The 18,097-nt window shown below is 36.9% G+C and overlaps 1 protein-coding gene across 1 annotated transcript in view; it reads left to right on the top strand.

Annotated features, from left to right (window-relative positions):
- GALNTL6 (polypeptide N-acetylgalactosaminyltransferase like 6) overlaps positions 1 to 18,097 on the top strand; it is a 418,612-nt gene that overhangs the window by 200,300 nt on the left and 200,215 nt on the right. The window lies entirely within an intron of this gene.

The raw sequence follows: 18,097 nt of genomic DNA, 5'->3' as shown, positions 1-18,097 counted from the left end.
CATTTATTCATGTGGCAAATTTTTCTACTATGCATCTCAGCTTTGGTTTACATTTCCTTAGGGTTAAATTGAATTATGGCTGAAATGACATTATTTTAATATTCCTCATGTGGAATACTCAAGTTTGATCTTGTAAACAGGAAGGAAAATTTCTAACTCTGCATAAACAAAGGTATCTACATTGGCTTTTCTCTGAAACATGAGCTGTTTACTTTGCACTTGAAAAAGCATTATTACATTGCAGTAATAGACTAAACAACTTGACAAGAGACTTGAACAATTAGCTCACAATTATCTTCTTCAGCTTCAGTTAATGAACTATGGAAAAGATGCTCATTAGTTTCGGAAAAATTTGAGAAGATGTTGTTCTTACATTTCCTTACATTTCTTCTTTTCTAAGTTTCTTCTTGACTTCTTATTTCTCTTTATAAGCTTTAAGAATTTTTTTTTTGTCTTATTTGCAATAGGCAATTCTTAACCAGTATTCCAAATGTATTACTTCCACAACTTCACTGAGTAGTGTAATGGAGATGTTAACTAATTTTTGCATCTTCAAATTATATATCCCCTGAATAATCACTGTTAAAACCTGCAGAAAGGCAATGTAGGATGGAAGCTGAAGTCTGTTGCTTTGGACTTTTTCAAACATTCTATCTGATCAAATTCAAACTGATAGGCTTTCTTTTCTTGGTGGTGCTTTGTTATTAGGAATCAGGAGAATAGGCCTGAGATCTTATAAAGTATTGTTTTTCATAAGCTAATCAACTAGATTTTTCTGTAGTATCAAGAGAAAGGATTCTTGCCAAATACTAGTAGTCTGTTATTTTGAAAATTCCCTTTAATTTAAAATTGAAATTTATTCATGATCCTTTTCATGCATGACTGTTGCTTCAATGTTATCTTTAAATAAGTCATTATCTTCTCATTGTACACAGAAAGAGATTGCAACTTTCAGTTTTCAAAGTTCATTGAAGTTTAATAAAGTGTGACAAACTTTCGAATTGACATCCTAGTAGTCTTTCCAAAAATGGTAGTTTGTTACAGTCAAGGTTGCCTTAATTGCAACATTTAAGTTCATCTAAGTAGATTTCAAAAATATATTTCACCTTTCCTGTATGTAGACTTTCAAGTAAGCTTGTAATGATAAAGCAAAATAACATCCTTGAAGAACAGGCAATAGTATTATCCTTGGCTACTACATTTTATGGATCTTAAAGAAAATAATTCCAGAAAACCTTGTGCTTCATTTTCCTGTTTTATAAATGTATTTTGATTTGTCATTTTTTCCTGTTTGCCTATCATGGGTGAGCCTGAAACCTGCTAATATTCAAAATATATTATCAGTAACATAAGAGAGCTTGTTTTCCTGTTCATTCACTGGTACTGAGCTTCACATAAGGTAAGAGGGGAAAAAGAATGTGGATGCTATAAGGAAAGCTATGAAATTATCAAAGCAGGGAATTAGGATTGTCACTCATGAGAAGGTTTTAAACCCAGAATTCTGGTATTAAAACATTGTGTTTTAGTAAAAGATCTATAAAAGTCCTTGCAGTCAGATATGGGGTATAAATAGTTTCTAATAATTTCCCTGGGAGATTAGTGGGAGAATATTGATTTGATTGCTAACTAAATCAATATTTAGTTGTGTTTTTTCCCCAGACTACATGCCTTTGTCTTTTCTAGACTGATTCTTACATGTAGGATTGCTACCAAGCATTTAGTTTACAAATCCTAACACATTCTAAAGAAAGAAGAACAATCCTGTAATGAGGTTAGCAGATGAAAGTCTTTAAAGCTTTATAGATGAAAAAGAAAGGTTTGTCCTGCCCTATTTTTTTTGTAACCCTGACAAAATTAAAACACATTTAAAGAGTCCTATTCTGACCTTGCTTCGCTGATGGAGTAAAACAGTTAACAATTTCCATTCAAGTTCTGGTATACTCTATTTCTGTGAAAATAAATGAATAAACAACAATAACAGAAAAGCTTACAGAATGTTTTCTTAGAGTATTGAGAGCTGAAATTCATTTATATTAATTTCACCTTGATGCTTTTCTTTTGAGATAACCCAGTACATAACTTGACAGTATTTGTTTCTGATGATTCTTTCCTGGATAATGACAAGCAGTTCTCCCATCATTTTTATTTATTTAATTTATTTATTCTGAATAAATGGATGCCCTGTTGCCAGAAGCATCTATTTGCTTAGTATTGTATATGTTTATGCAGATTTTTATTTTGTGCAGTCAAAAATCAAAAGTGTACTTAATGCAATATCTTGTTCATTGCTCTGTGCATCTTCAGTGTCTCACAGGAAGCATTTGTGACATATGGAATTGTCTAGTTACAAATCTTCTTGTACAGAAATGCAATCATAATTTTGATTAACTTGAAAAGGAATGTTGTTGCTCTCAGAAATCGCTATCCAGACGTTCAGTCAGCTTTGGGGGCTTTTCTGTGTGTGCTGATTTCCCAAATTGTGCTCATGCATCTTTCAGACAGATGGGCAGTTTTATGAAGCTTATAAATGGCTGAAAGCTTTAATGGTTCTGTCATGTGCAGTTTGTTTTTTAAATGCTACTGATTTGTGAAAAAAGCACTAATAACTTGTATTGAGCAATTATAACGGATTTATTTTAATAGGACTGGGTCAAACTGTGTTTTCTAAATTAGAATAAGTTCCACGTGCAGTGGGAAATTTCAGTGAAGAAGAAAGAAGCAAAAGCATGATTTGCTACTTGTAAAGAGATTTTAGCATTCCCCTCTGCCTTCTCAAGTTACAGATATAAACTCAATTGACTCAGTTTTGGTGATTTTTTTCCCCCTTTTTTTCCAGTTGTATGTTTATGCATTATGAGAGCAGGTGCACACATGGCTTGGTTTTGGTGGCTTTGCAGGGCTGCTGCATAATTGAGACACCCAGCACACAGAGTCAAACAAATATGCTGATTTCATTTATGATCAGTGGCTTAGCAACCTTTGTTCACCTGCTGTAGGAACCCTCATATCTGCCCTCCTCACAAATTCAAGAAAATATTTTTTAGGATAAATGGCAAAGTGTTTGTTGTGAGCAGAATGCGCTACACAATATGGAAAATCCTCACTATTTAGAATAGGTGACTGCTGGGGATTTTGCTGTTATATGGTATAGAAAACCCTTCTAATCACACTGGTAACATGTACTACGAACCTGTGCATGGCATTCAGGGATGAAAGCCTTCCAGCCTGTGCTGACTTATGGCTTTGAAGTTGAGTGTTACTATTGTTGGGGGGAAGGGGGGCTGGTTGGGGAGATTTTGGTTTTCTTTGTCTGAGTTTTTTAACAAAAGTAATCTAATTTCTCCTACTGTTACATCAGGATATTTTCTACAGTATCTTCTATCTTTATTGTTTTCCTAGGGATCTGATAATTCTTTAATAGGTAGAAAACTCTCGACAAAATAGATTATTTCTGCCTGAGGTCTCTTCTTCCCCTTCATTTGAAGGGCAACATACTGAATTTAGAAAAGAGAATTGACATTCTTTGTAAAAAGTGCTGTTATGCACATCTGTCAAAATAGCAAATGTACTGCTTTAGATTTAGCAGGATAAACATGAGTTGGCTGTCTTACTCCATTCCTGCCTCATTTAATCACAGAGGAGACACAGATTAATTGTTCTTTATTTGTGGTACACTATTTCTAGTCAACAAGGAAATCCACTCCTGTTTGTAAATATTCTAACTTCAAAAGTTTCTTTTTAAAAATGTTCTACAGTTCTAGTGGAAAGTGATGATGCTTTAAAATTAATTTCAGGTGTAACTGATTCATTTAGGAGAATTTGAAAAAAAATATTTAAGGGTCTTACTCCCATAGTTTTGCATAAAGCAAAGTTCCTGGTGTGATGAAAGAAAGACATACTATGTACAAGGAAAAGTAATATTTTTGAAATCAATATACTTTAACACTGCAAAGCAATACAGAACAGGTGTTATTGTTGTTCTTGAGTGGTTTAGCTATTGCAGTTTTTAACTGTAGAAAGCATTGATAGATTACGCTAATGAAGGGGAAAATGAAAATAATCCTTACTACATTTGAGTCTAAAACTATTGCAGTTCTTGAATGTGTTTGAAAACACTAGCTGAAGTGTTGGCTTCTTATCTGCAAACCTCATTCTTATGTTTCTGTATTGGCAGCTTGATATTAACAATAAGAAAACAAGCTTTGTGCTATGAATAGTAAAAATACCTGAACATGGCATTGAAGTGTACAATGGGCCAAATTCAGATATGTGCATCCAGTCAGTGTGTTATTTACAGGAGCTTACATATCCTTTTTAAACATAGTCCATGATTGTGGTTTTTTTCTTTGAAAGAAAGTTAAACATGTTCCTAGTCAGTGATTGACAATCTGTGTGGCAGCTGTGAATGTAAGGGTGTGAAATGTAAAATAGATTGATGGTGCCAATTATGCTGGAGCCTTTTTTGTGTGTGTACACCTGAAGTAGAAGTGATTAAATTTTGAAAGAAATTGATGATTATTACTTCTGAACTGAATTGATTATTTCTGTAGAGTCTTGTAAGTGTTGCTAGTTCAGGTAATTTAACTGAATTTAGAGCTTCAGCAAGAACTGTGAGCTAATTCCTTTTCTTCTTTCTCACGTCCTATGTTCATTTTAGTTTTTTGAAGTGCTATGTATTTGAACTTGGTTTCCTTCATGGAGTGGGCATGGAGTTAAGCTCTACCTAACAAATGTCGTATTTTTTAAATGCTATGCCTTGATTATGAATGAAATAATAGTTACAAAAATTCAATGAAAAGGAAATTTCCTTTACTTCAATAGGGTAGAGTTTGGGAAACCTTCAAAGAAATCTGAAATTCTGGAAAGTAAACGCAATTATTAAATGGTAAACTGTTCTTGCATACTTGTTGTTCATGGTCATCTTCAATTTTTATATCAACAGTCGCTTGCATTTCAGTGTGCTGTAGTGGGCTTTGTTTGTCCTTGGGTACTTTTAGAGTTCATGTAGTAGGAGGGATGATCTTGTCCTAGTATAAATCTTTTATGTTGGCAGAAAAAGATCTGTGATTAAGTTGCTTGTATCTCTTTTAGACTGTCCAATTAAGCTGGCATATACTGAATTTTAGCAACATACTTCAGGTAAAAAAATAAAAAAAAGAAACCTCTCATGTGCCCAAGAACAGTTGCCCCCCAGGCAAGCCCACCTGTTCCCCACCTCCTCTTCACCCCAAAGTTCTGCATTCCATACCATGAAAGGATATTTTATTTCTGATGTTATTTTATTTCAGGATGGAGTAGCCTTCTATTCCAACATATTGGCTGCTTCAAAGTAGTTTTCCTATAGTGTGAAAACTGTAACTTGTGTGGCACTCCTGCATTACTGAAGCAGCAGCATGAGCTGTGACGCAAGTTGGGGTACAGTGATTTAACTGCACACTATTTGATATAAAATAATTTCCAGCTCCAAGGTGTCAATCTAACCTATCTTGCTATTCTGTGTTGTACTGCATATGCATGCCTAGGTTTTTGGTAATGCATCCTTGCAGTGTTTTTGTAAAGCTGCTTCAATGCATATGCATTCTTGTTAAAAGGTAAGTACAAAAAGATAGCAGAATCCTGTAAGCAGAGTTACATTCCTGCTTATACACAAGAGACTGCTATTGGAGAAAACCAGAGTTTTTCTGTTTCTTGTTCTCACTCTCCTCCTTCAGGCTGTGTTTTTAACATCATCATTTTCTTGCTTCTTTTAGATTTTTGTCCAAAACACAGTGTCCCTGAAGCTGTAAACCCCTTCACAGCTATGGAATGTAATACCAAATCCCAGGGAACCTGAATGATTCCAGGTTTCCGTAGCTGAGAAAAAAGAATAGGGATGATGGTGAAGTTATTATTGAAAAAATGTCTGTTGATGGGATCTTCATTAGTGCAATCTGCAGGGAGCTGAGGGACAAGAATGAGAATCTTTTTTGCTGGAAACACAGAGGGCAATCAGAGGAGAAAAGGATGATTGACTGAAAAAATCAAGACCAGGAACATAATTCTGATACATTTATTTTAAACTTTGGGGTGCATTTGCTCCTTGAGTTTTATCTTGCTGTGTAGGGTTGTGCTTTAAGATGAATCAGCAGTATTTTATTTAATTTCTCACTATAGAATCAGGGAGCAGGAGACCTTTGGTATGAAGACAGACTTAGGGGAGTTCATCGGCCTGTAGAAGGGAAGGCTCCGGGGACACCTCACAGCAGCCTTCCAGTACCTAAAGGGGGCCTACAACAGACTTGAAGAGCGACTTTTTACCTGGGAAGGTAGTGATAGCAGAAAGGGGGAATGGCTTTTAACTGAAAGAGGGCAAGCTTAGATGTTCTTTTGGGAAGAAATTCCTTCTGTGAGGGTGATGAGGCACTGAAATATGTTCCCCAAAAAGTGGTGAGTGCTCTGTTTCTGGAAGCGTTGAAGGCCAGGTTGGATGGGGTTTGGAGCTGCCTGGTCAAGCAGAAGATGTCCCTGCCCATGGCAGGAGGGCTGGAACTGAATGATCTTTAAGGTCCCTTCCGGCCCACACCATTCTATTGTTAATCAATTATCAATCAGACATCTAAAATTAAGTTCACATCTGCTGTAAAGGTAAAAACAGCTTTTCTGAGTATATTTATGTACAAATACAAGGTTTAACTAGAGTTCTTCTTGTCTGCTTTAGATAGCTGGACAGAGCTTTGGAATGATGTGGTTATCCTAATTTTCTAATTGGAATTTGTGGTTAATTTGTTTCTAATTTGGAATGATGTGGTTATCCTAGTTTTCTAGTTAGTGTGTGGTGTATACATGTTGTTGAGATGATATTTCTAACACATTGTTAGAAATACATACTGAGTGTAAATGGAATTTCTTAAGTGTTAGATAGAGATATAAACAATGTAGTAACTTTAGTATTCCAAATCAGACACATACTTCAGGAAAATAAGTCCAGAATTTTGAGCAATGTTGGCTGCCTGACAGTAGCATGCTTAGTTATTTGACTGTTTTATTCAAGCCATTTTGTGAAAAGTATTATATAATGTTTTTTGAGTCATTCTTGCCATAAAAAGATTCTTATTGAATGTTCAAATCCAATTTTGTGGATTGTTGTCAGATATATGTGCTATTTATCTCTGTTGCTCTTAGAATTATTACACAAGGAAACCAGTAATATTAGTTTTTTGGACATTTTTCTTGAATTCAATTACTCTTTTTTTGGTTTGTCAATGTCTAAAATAAGATGTTTAACATTTGGGGTTTTTTTTTGGGAAAATGAATTGTTCTGAAATTGCTAAAATGAGCATGCCTCTTCTGTGGTGTGCCAGTTATCTCCTTTAAGTGAGTTACAGAAATGCAGTGTGTGAGGAAACATATTGAGGCTTTGAGCGACACAATTCACAGAATCACAAAATGATGGGACCACAGTTGTCGTCTTGTCCAACCTCCCTGCTCAAGCAGGGTCACGCTAGAGCACGTGGCACAGGATCGTGTCCAGACAGCACTTAAATATCTGCAGTGAGGGAGACTCCACAGCCTCTCTGGACAATCTGTTCCAGTGCTTGGCCACCCACGCGATAAAGTTGTTCTTCTCTTTTCAGGTGGAACTTCCTGCGCGGTTTCTGCCCTCTGCCTCTTGTCCTATTGCTCAGCACCACTGAGCAGAGCCTGGTTCCGTCCTCTTGGCACCCTCCCGTCAGATACTGACAGACTTTGATGAGGTGCCCCTTCAGCTGTCTCTTCTTGAGGCTGAACACACCTAGCTGTCTTAGCACTTGCTTTTCTCCACCTCCATGAGAAATATTTCTTAAGAGTAATGAATCAGGATTTAGATGTTCTCTTTCATATTTGTATTTGGGTTTGACTGGCAAGATTTTGGTGGTGGGAGTGGCTACAGGGGTATCTTCTGGGAGAAGCTCCCAGGAGTTTCCCCCAGGTTCAGCAGAGCCAATGCCAGCCAGCTCCAAGATGGACATGCTACTGGCCAAGGCCTAGCTCATCTGCTTTGGTGGTAGCACCCTGAAATTAAGAGATTTAAGTAACTGCAAGAGCTATTTAAGCCAGAGAAAAGAGAAGTGAGAATATGCGAGAGAAACAGTTCTGTTTCAGATATCAAGGTCAGGGAAGAAGGAAGGGCAGAAGATGCTCCAGGTGCCAGAGGTGAGATGCCCTTGCAGATGATGGTGAGGCAGCTGTGCCCCTGGAGCCCATGGGGAGCAGAGATGTACCAAAAGGACATCCACCATAAGTCAGGGGAATGGCAAAGGGCGCTGTAACACAGTGGGGAGCATGGTCCTATCAGGACCCATGGAGACACCCCACACAATCTGGGGCAGGTGTGCTCAACTCATGAGAGACCCACACAGGTGCAGTCTGCTCCCAAAGAACTGCATCCCATGGAAGGGACCCATGCCACAGCAGTTTCTGAAGAACCAAAGTCTATGAGAAGGACTCAGTTTGGGGAAGTTGGTAGAGGAGTGTCTCCCATGGGAGGGACACCACAGTGGAATGGGGGGGGAAGTGTGAGAAGTCCTCCCTATGAGCAAGAAGGAGTGGCTGAGCCGAAGGTGATTGTGCAGCCTCCATTCCCTGTCGCCCTGTGCCATTTAGGGGGCAGAGGTAGAGAAAATCAGGATTGAAGTTGAATCTGGAAGGGAGGAGTGGGGAGGAGGTGTTCTAAGATTTGGTTTTACTTTCTCAGTATCCTGCTGTAGTTTGCTTGGTAATAAATTAAACTGATTTCTTCAAATTGAGTGAGTTTTCCTCATGACAGTAATTGGTGAGTGATCTCTCCTGGTGCTTACCTTGACCCATGAGCTTTTATTATGTTTCCTCTGGCCTTTTCAGCTGAGGAGGGAAGTGACAGGAGAGGCTTTGATGGGCACCTGGTGTCCAGCCAGGGTCATGCCACTGTTGTTTAAATGGAACTGAGTTGCTTCAGGACCAGGGTCAGTATCTCTGGTGAGGAGTTGAACAGCTGCCTTGCCATGTGTCACAAAAGCCATGGTTGCCTGGCTGGCACCCGAAGTAGCCAACATGGTGAATGCAGAAGGAGATGGGGTAATGTGAATCATAATAATGACCTGGAAATCTGATTTTCCTTCTTTGTGTAAGACTTAGAAAATGCTGGGGCTAATTAAAATACTTAGATTAAGCCATGAGAAATCAAAGAGATGCAAAGCAGCTTGTTTCTGGGTCTCTGATGAAGCAGCTCTGGGATGATATAAAATGCTTTTCTTCACTGTTTTTCCATGTGGCTTTAGGGGACTAGTAGTTGTCAAGGAGAATTGAAGTGGAGTGATTGATGTTTTAAGATAAAAAGTCAGTGATGTAATCTTCACCCCAGAAGGCTTGTTGTTCCGTGGTATATCGCCTGTTTTACAGGGAAAGGCTTAGAGTAGATTGATTATGTATGAGAGAGAGTAAGCTAGAGGAATTAGCCAAGAGAGTATAGTATTCATCCAGCCAGTTTCCTTCTTAAATTGAACAAAAAATCTGTGCAAGTGTTGATAATGAAAAGCAAATAACCTTAGGGTGAAACATAAGTAAGGAATTTATTGTGTGGAAACAAGATGATATAAACTTTGTAATCATTGCAATAGGAAAGTGTGTTTCCAGCTATTTATAGATCTATCTAATGCTTGTCTCTTTTCTGTTGGGCAACTTGTAGGGAACACTATTGGATAAGATGGCATCTAGAAAAAAGCATCAAGATGGTATTGTTACATTCATGTTGTGTATTTTGCCATTTTAATTCTAATTTCATAATTTATATGGATTATATCCTGGATGTATGCAAAGGCATCTAATGCAGCATCATGATTTTTATCCTGTGTTCTTTGAGTTCATAAGGCCAACTGGCTGTGTTCCAAATGCATTTGGGAGCTAAAAAAAAAGAAAAGCTTGGTATTTAAAGAAAAAAATAGAGAATAATACATCTCATTGATTCCTATGTTGATTACAATGCTTCTTTCTGTTTGTGTCAGTGGGCTTATGTTGGCAAAAAGCATCTTAATTTTATGCTGAAAGCTAGTGAGTGATGTCTGCTTTTGATAAGTTATATTTGCTGTCTAATCAGTATAGCTAAGCACTGTGGCTTCTGCTGGTTTAGGAACAAATTAAACAAAAATTGAAGTAATAGAAAATTGAGCAAAAAGTGGAGTAAAGAAAAAATAAAATGTACAAAATTTCTGGGAAACAGATTTAGAAGTTCTTCCTTTTCTCTTGAGCAATCTGGTGTAAGAAACTGTCCTGCTTTAAAGCAAATTTGGGAGAAAACTTCTAAAGAGGTTCCTCTAGAAAGCAGAAACAAGTGGCCCTTCCCCCAACTGGTTTGGGAAAATATTTCCTTGTAGAAAAGTGGGAGAAAAACTGTTTATTTGACAGGGAAATCATTCGCCAGCACAAAAAATGAACAATACTAAACAACAAAGCCTCTCGCTGCTCCGAAGAGATGACAAACTCAGCGAGTCCCCTTTTTGGGCTGTAGCTCAGCTCACCTGGTCTGTTAACAGTCCCTCTGGGGCTGGGATGCTGCATCCTGGGCCTGGCGTGAGTGAGCTCCCAGTGTTTTTCTGGGTTCTTCAGTCCAGAGCAGGTTTGAAGGAAAAGGAAAAAAAAAATTAGAAAACCGCACACCAAAAACAAACAGACAAACAGTCCAGGGAACTTCACTGCCTCAGCTAGCAAAAAAGTAACTAAAAGCAAAAGAGAGCTCTCCGTTCTGCAAGACAGCACTGTCCAGGAGCAGCAATGTGGAGGAGTGAGTGCAGTTTGTGAAAACAAACTCTGCACTTCTTCTCTCTCCCTGCCCCTTCGCTCTCAGAACCAGTTTTAAAGGTGCAAATCTTACATAGCCACTGGCTAAACAGACAAATGAGGATACAATTCAGCATCATAAAGTCACCCCAGGACAGAAAATTATTTTTAATTGGGTCATATCTTAGAGGGAGAGAGGATTTTTATACCTTAATCCTGTTTCCAGTTTTTTTAATTGTCTCTAAAATCTGTCTTGATTTTCTTCTCTTGATATTGGACATTGTGAGCATATTTAACTCCAAAGTCATTCTTGTCTATATGGTGTTTTGATATCATGCAGTAAATTTGCCAGTGTAATAAACTACTTTGTCTGTTTTCAAATCATTTTTCAACCAGGAAGCCAACAATATCCTTTCTAATTGAGCAGAATGGACCTAGCCTCCTTAAAATTCCTGTTGATTTCTATGACAGTCTCATAGCAAAGAAAGCATCTCATTCACTAGTTTGCTCAGAAGTACCTCTAGCCAGCTGGAATGCTAACCCAGCAGATAAGATTATGCATTTGAGAAGCTTCATGCCAAGCGAGTATCGCTGCTGTTGGTATCCAGCGATATTCCACAGGCACAGAACATCTTATGTTAACATCTTATTGTTAACATAATACAGGCTGGGAAAAGAGATTTGCTCTGGGAGCGTTCTCAGGTGGGCCTCAAGATTTGCATACATTTATGCTTGTTTTGAGTTTTAAACTTGTACATGGCTCCCTGGTGCTCTGATCGGATCTCTTGCCTTGCCAGCAGATTATCGCACAGCAATTGAATACATTCAGTTTGTGGGGTCTCAAAGCACATGTTAAAGATTCCAGTGTTTGAACAGTAAGACAAATGTTTGTTGGCTGAGGGATGCAAGGAAAACAAGATGTGTGTAAAGTGGAGTATACTCTAGTGGTACAACATAAACAATGAATAATGAGCAAAGTTTAAATTGGTTTTTGCACAATTTGTTGTAGAAGTGTAGTGTCTTCCCCTTGTGCTTGTACTCTATTACTGTTGAATACCGACTGTCTTGGGAATACAGCACTAAGGTGAATGACCAAGTTTTCCTCTGTTCCCTATCTTTTAATGGCCACTGCAATTTTAGCTTCTGTTTTTAAGCTCTGTTCTGTGGATGTTGCAAGCCTTAAGAGAAGTGTTTGAGTGGGTATGCCTCAGGTAGGTCACTACAGGAACTAAGACAAGACATACGTTTTTCTAAGCCTACACTGAGCACAATTAAGGCATTTGGGGCTATTTCCCCTGCAGTTTGTAATACCTTGAGGGTCACTGCTGTTACAGTAGCTATGTAAGTCCCATGTTTTGGAAAAACGTTAACAGTATAAATGCTTTTGTACTGATAAAATTGCCCACACCAAAGGGAAACAATCTTCTAAATGGCTTTCCTTAACTGTTTAATGCAGGATAAACACTGGGGTGAATCAATGGGAAGGTGTCAGCAATCCTAACATGAAGTAGAAGGTCAGCAGCTTTGTAGAGCAAGTTGCTTCTGTAACTTGGCTGCGCTTACTGGCATTTTATCAGTGATTTATTTCAGATTATGTCTAGCCTCAGTCTTGAAAATAATTTGATAAATCATTAAAATAGTGGACTATGACTGAAGAGTTGAAACGATAAAGTTATTTTTGTCACAGAACTGCAGTTGAGCACCTAATGTGGTTTTAATAGAATTATTAAACTATATTATTCTACTGCTTAATTTTTCCATAAATTGAAGGGTGCTACCAAGAGTGACACTTCATTGACAATACCGGTTAGTATACCAGTATTGCATCGTAGCATAAATCAGATTATAAAGAAGGAAAGTAATTAAGAGAACTTCCATTTGTTGCACTTGATCATTAAACCCTGTCATAGTTTTTCAATGTTTTCTCACTACAAAAATCCCTTTGTCTTGTTTATTTGTTTTTGTTTTTTTTTTTTCCTAAAACGTTGTGCATGGCAGCTAGCATGTAAAATGCATATGGTGGAGATTAACAGGAAAGAGTTATCTGTGATTAGGAGAAAGGGAAGCAATTATTCAGAATGCTCTCCTAGTTCCCAGTGTCCCAATAAGGCTTCACCACAGGCTCTGCTCACTTTCCCCCTTCTTGCCAGCACTTGCCCAGTTTAGTTTCTTGGTGCTGACAGTCAGTCTGGGACTGCCTTATGGTGTGATGGACTCTACTATTTTCTGGTATTGGGCACAAATTGTTCCCAGGGAGGCAATAAAGTATTTGTGTGTTTTCAGTGTTCCTAACTGCTGCTTTTGCAGCCTTTCCTCAGTATTGTCAGGGGTGATTTAAGCTGACTGTATGTTATGACTGAAGCAAGAAAGTGAAAAAGTAAAAGAGAAAAAGGCATAAACAATTCTTGACATGGTTTAACTTACATCTCAGACCATTATGGCTACTTAAAACATCCTAACTTTTAAAGCACCTTCTTTTATGGCAATTAATTAAATTTGTTGGATACATGGTTAATTTTATATTCATATTTTATTGTAATCTTTATATTATACTGCAGTTTGTAATGTACTGCTCTTTTGAACACTGAGAAGAAAACGATACAGCATCTACCAGACTTCTAAGACACAGATCAAGTATAATTTCTATATTAAATGTGATCACACGTCTGGAGTATGCTGCTATGGCATGAACAACCCACTTGCCTTGGGAGGTGAATGTTGATTTTTAGCTCTTCAGACACTGGAGTCTTTTGCTCTTAACCTCTTTTGCCTTCCTTTCTTGAAAGTTTTGTTCTCTGTGCAGTTTCTTCTAAAGCTTTCTCCTTATATCCAAGAATATCCTCGTTTTGGTTTTCAGTTGGGATTGTTTGTTTTTAGTTTAATCAGTATTGACTGGCAATGGTGCATCTCGAAGTGGAGTGCTAAGGGCTTCTGACCTGACCAAGTTAGAGGAGAATAAAGCAGTTTTTTGAATAAAATAAAGGTTTTATTCCTTTCCATTACTATCTGTTCCTTAACCACTACTTCAATAATGCTAGAGGTTGAGGCAGTCTTTGACTTTTATGTGTTTGCATTTGTATTGTGACATCTAAGCAGGGTGTGTAGGCAAAATTAAAACATAATTCTAGCAGAAGTCTGTATTCCACAGGTATATGGGCACAGTTGGCACAGTTGGTTTGCCTACCTATGACTTAGTTAAGCCTAATTGCTCTTGTGTCTCAGAATTGATTCTTATTCTAGTCATTAACTCAAATTTGACATGTAAGGTTTTTAAAGAAATTATCTACTGAAAGGTAGAACACAGCATCTGTATTCATCTTAAATTTTTTGAGACATTTTGTGTCCTAGACAGTTCTTAACTGCCCGTTAATAAAAGCAGCAAACCCCTCTCAGTTCCTTCAGTAAAGGCAGAAATTATAAAATTATGACACAAGAAAAATTTTCTTTTTTTTTTGAAACACACTGTGAAACTATTGCTGAAATTACATTTTAAATATTTCTTCAAAATGTTTTTAGATGCACTCAAGTGCCTAGCAAGTGAACAGATGCACATCCTGCAGCAGCCAGGTAAAATAAAAGAAAGAAATGCCAATGGCCCCTTTAGGGCTGAGTTTCTTCAGTTATCATTTTATCCTGTCATACGATTTTGCAGTCAGCTGCAGGCTCTCTGAAGCAAGAACTATTTTGAGACGTGTTTCTGTGTATGTCTGGTATGGCTCCTGTCTCAACTGATGCATGTAGGAATTACTACAAAGCACATTGAAAATAAAAAGAAAATGATTGCCTCATAAACAGTTAATATTAATTGTGTCTTTTAAAGGCAACTAGTAGCAATACCTCAAATATTGAACAGTGCCTCAGTCTGAATGAAGGTTCCTGTTAGATGAGGCAGGCAAGCTTTTCTCTTCATGAATTATCTAATTCCTTTCTCTTTTTGTGTAACAGGTACCTTGTTGAAAATGCTTGTAGTTTTCCATAGAAATAGCTAGCAAAGTTTTCTAACACTATGTATTTCCAAAACTGTGGTATTTGAAGTGGGAAGTGATCACTTAAAACAGTAAACTGTTCCTGTTTCATGCTAATGTGCACTATTAATCCCACTCCCTTGTGTGGGTGTCTAAAGTTTCCTTCTAGAGCATGAATGTCAATGTGTATGCCATCAGTCTCAGTACTTCTTAGAGCACTTTTGTCAGAATTGGATCATGATTTAGGAACTTCATTTAATTTCAATAATTCCCCATTCAGCTGTGTACAGACATTAATTCCTGGACTCTTCAGATTAGTGAGTTTTGCTCATTTTGTCTTGTCATTTTCTAGGATAAATCGTCAAGACCCAGACAACTAAATTTATTCCAGTTATGAAACATGAGTCAAACTTAATTTTTGGAGGTGAAAATCAGTAGTGTATATCAAAGCATCATGCCACCTCCCTCCCTATTTAGCAGTTTTGTTAGCACTGTGAAGATGGCAACCAAAAGTGCTAATGCAAATTACTTTCTTTCTGACAGGAAAATGGGAGAGAATTGCTTGATTTCTGACATGAAACTGTGAGAGATAAAGAGTGGAAACATAGTATCACATTGGTGACATTTTGTGAGAGACCTCAGAGAAATCTCTGCACGCTTGAAAAATAAAAGCAGCTTAAACCTCCTGGGTGAACTTAGCCAGAAAGGGAAAACAGGAAGAAAGCAGGCAGCTCTCTTCAAAACTGAACTACAATTGCATTAAAAAAAAAAAAAAAAAGTGCTAGGAAATGCAGTTATAACTTAGTACCCCTTTAATTTGATAAAGAAGATATTTAAAGAATATATATAAAGTTTGTATTTTTTCTAATACTTTTACATCTGTGCTTGCATAGATAGCATTTTCATGAAAGTACACAGTATAGACTCATTGTATTTATTATATAAAGCTCTTAGGTCTGCAACATATTTCTCAGCCTTTTGTGCGTCCCTAGGTCCACTTAGAAGTATTTTTGTTTCTACTTGACCTCCTATTTATTGATACATAAACCAAACCTGTGGGTAGCAAGCTGTTCTCTTTTAGTAGTTATGTGAGGATTGCATAGATACTTTTTATTGTTTTTTAACGTATATTTGATTGTGCAAGTAGCAATACCATTATTGATATTCATAATGATTTTATTTGTGTAATTTATATATGTCTTTGTGTATATTACATAAATTTATCAATCATATTAATTGGTTTTAAAGTACTTTATCATCCCTGCTATTCTGCATGCTTTAGGTTCTAGGGGAAAGCCAAATAAACAACCCTTTGATGTGACACACCCCCTTGTAATTTTTTTGCTCTTGTAAATCTTGAATATGCAAATTTAAGATCTGCCAGGTCAGATCAGGTTAAATGTAAGATCAAATTTAAGATCCAACCAGGTCAGGTTGGAATGCTTAAACACAGCTGGGTATTTTCCACTGTGGGTATTCTGATGTGTTACTGGCTTAATTAACAAAGTTGCTTGCAAAAGTCTCTAGACTGTACTTCTACAAAACAGCTTTTGTAGTACATTGCTACAAAATGCTTAGGATCTTTTTAAGACAGCTATTATCAGAAACTCTGTATTATTACAGATGGATTTTAAAGAAAGCATACTCTTACAAAGGTATTAAGTTGATTCTTTTTCATACTGGGTTTTGTAAAGGTTCTGAAAGGTTAGCTGCTTGTAGTGAAGTGAATTTACCACGAGCTGTTATATTTGTGATAAGCCCACAAAAATAGCAAATGCAAATACGGGTTTTTAAGTCATATAAATCACCTAGTAAAGAAATTTTAGTATTTTTAAAATTACCTAGAATCAAATGTCTAAATGCTCATGAGAAGAAGAGGAGAAAGATTTTTTTTTTCTCAATGATGTAATAGTCACCAGCCAGTGTAAAATTAACAGTGTAAGTTTATACTATCATCATCATCATTATTCTTTTTGAATTTTGTAAAATATTTGTCCCCCCAAAAGTGGTGGTTTTATTACACTCTTGAAATCAACTGTTCCATATTTTATACTCATCTGAACAGTATACTCAGAACTTGAATTTTGCTCAAAACAGGTAGTCGTGCACATCAGACCTTAAATGAACACATTAAAGCAATTGGTGACTTCATTTTTCCACTTGCTTATATCCTTTGCAGTACAACATCATGATAAATGAGGCTCTTTTCAGTGCTAGTTGCAGTGTTCAATTTGACTTTAATGTAATTATCTACTCTAAAAATTACAAAAACAAGAGTACTAGCCAGACTTATAGGTAGCAAAAGTATAATGTGTAATATCTTTCAGTTGTTTTGAAGTAACCAGAAAATGGAAAAATGCATACTTTCCTCTTTTGAATATCCACAGAAAATCAGCAATCTTCATACAGTTTCTTGTTCTGTTTATGCCCTTGAGGTGACCGGATACCATTGGCCAAAATTAACAGTTATTTATCATTAAAGTGGAACTGGATATCTGGGCATAGTTAGTTATTAATTCTGGTGGAATGTAGATATTATGGTCAGAGCAATACTCTACATCCCCTTCCCACAAGGCTGATAATACATTCTTGAGAGAGTAGAACATGCCAAAAAAGGAACAATGTTTAAGCGAAATACTTGTTTGGCAGTCTGTGGCTTAGTAACTTTTTGAGGCTGAGGTACTACTTTCTTTAGCTTTAGAACTTTTCCTTCTAGAAATTTGTGTCATTATTTTGAACAATGCTTTCTAGCATGGATTCTGATATTCTGATTTTAAATGTATGTGGTATAAAACAAGTATCTGTTCAGTTCAGTTGCTTGTGCTTTCCTACTTGCCAGTTCTTGCAAAAGGAGAATCAATAAACAAAAGCAGGCTTATCACTTTACCTTTTGTCTGTCGTTCATGATTTCACACATAAGGCTTGTCTTCAGCCTTCAGTCATCTCTTTTCTACACTGAAGGCTGTTGGTCTGTTTACCATTCCTATAATTCCTTGTTTCAGAAATACTTATTTCTAACATCTCTCTTTTTTTTTCCTTTTGCTGTCTTTATCTGTCTTATGTCTTGTGTGGCAGTACAGAAAGTGCTGTAGATACTACTAAAGATTGCGGCACACAACAGATTTGAGTGGATTTATATATTCTTTGCATTCTGATTCTTGTTTTGATTCCTAGTGAACACTGAGATGTTTTTTCCATTGAGATGTCTACTTATATCTATTGTAAATATTTTTTTACTGTGTAGTAGTTTTCAGCTCAGTCCAACACATTTGAAGTTAGCCTTTCCTTTCCCATGTGATTTATTTTATTCATCTGCATTGAAATCCATCTGCCATCCAGTTATTGATGAAAGACTTTAGTCT

The sequence above is a fragment of the Ammospiza caudacuta genome, chromosome 4, assembly GCF_027887145.1.
Source record: "Ammospiza caudacuta isolate bAmmCau1 chromosome 4, bAmmCau1.pri, whole genome shotgun sequence".
Taxonomy (NCBI): Eukaryota; Metazoa; Chordata; class Aves; order Passeriformes; family Passerellidae; genus Ammospiza; species Ammospiza caudacuta.
Note: the sequence above shows the minus strand (reverse complement) of the source record. Positions and strands in the feature narration are given on the sequence as shown.